Source organism: Pteropus alecto, unplaced genomic scaffold (genome assembly GCF_000325575.1).
Source record: "Pteropus alecto unplaced genomic scaffold, ASM32557v1 scaffold114, whole genome shotgun sequence".
Classification (NCBI taxonomy): domain Eukaryota; kingdom Metazoa; phylum Chordata; class Mammalia; order Chiroptera; family Pteropodidae; genus Pteropus; species Pteropus alecto.
The window spans coordinates 5,155,181-5,156,716 of NW_006435793.1; positions in this window are offsets into that span (position 1 = coordinate 5,155,181).

Sequence of the window (1,536 nt, forward strand, 5' to 3'; positions counted from 1 at the left end):
GGAGAGAGTTCCAAACGGAGGTCAACAGTGTCAGAGGCCAGGAAGAGACCATGTAGTCATCGAATTCAGCAGCAGACAAATCAATGGTCCCTTGGAAACTCTTTACCTCTGGGCAGATTCCTCCATAGCCACACTCTAATAATCTCTTTACAACAATACATTTCTCACCTTCACTTTAAACCTAGTCCCATCTGCATGGAATCTATTTGTGGATCTGGGGGGGAAAAAAAAGGAGATGCTACCCAAAGACTGCTATGTCCTATTTAAAAAAGCAAATAGCATCACAGACCTGAGAAACACTCTGCAAACATAAAGACCATAACGAAGTTCTCTCTCTCAACCCTACCCAACATCAGCAATTTCTCCTCATCTTCATTCTCATTCCCTTCCACCGTCAGTCTTCATCTTCATCAGTCTTACCTGTCTAGCCTCCACCCAATCATTCTTGCAGCTGGAGCCACAAGGATGTGGTCCAAACTTCTTGCCTCCACTTCTGAGCAATTCTTTTGTCTTTCTGAAGTCAAGCTTCTGCCCCACCACACTCTGAAGCTACCCCTGGTTCCTTCTGGACAGCGCCAACACCCTCTTCTCATTCCTTGACCTCCCTGTCCTCTCTGCAGCATCCAGTGCTGCTGTCTATCCCTTTCTCAAAGGTCTCCTCTCTTGGCTTTGATGTCTTGTTTCCTCTCCCATCTCTCTTCAGCTCCTTCACCTATTCTTCAGTCAGTCATGGTTGACAATGGCCAGGGCTAGCTGAGGTTTGCCTTGGGTTTAGGTCTACTCATGTAACCCTGGGGCTAGAGGAGATGCTGAGCCCATTTTCTCCTTCCTAAAGTCAGATCCTAGACTTGAACTTTCTTTCACAAAACCCCTGGGGCTCCCGCTCTCCAAGGTAAAATACAAATACTAGATTCTCATATCAAGAATCTCATAGAATTATTGCCTCTCAGAGTGATTCAATTCAAACATTACCTAATCCTTATAAGCCCTCCTCAAAAAGTCTCTGTTGAGGGACCCTCCTGCTTCTGCTGGAGCACTCCAGGGACAGTGAACTGGACACTTCCTGGGCAAGCATCTTTCCTTCCCCAGGCCTATCAGATATCGAACCAAATCCAACTTCTTATTATACCCTCACATTTGGTCTTCCTTATACCCAATGGGCCCACCAGAAAAAGTCAAATGCCTCTTCCACGTATCTCCATATTTTTTTAAGACGTCTGTCCTATCTCCTCAGTCTCTGTAAAGCCTGGTCACCTCCATTTCTTCTATCACACGGCTTCAAATCCCCTCATGACCCTGACTCACTTATGAGCATAACCATTTCCAATAGTAAAGTGTGTGTGTATGTGTGTGTAAGTGAACAAAGGGAATTTCTTTTAGTTTTCCTTTAAGTAGTTCATTTTTGCAAACATCTCGAAACAATTTCCGAGAGGCAGTATGACATATGATGACATAGGAACAAGGTTATCCAGAGCCCAGCACATCAGACAGTCTGGGAAACCCTTAAGTGAAGAATGCTTGTCTCCATGAAACCTT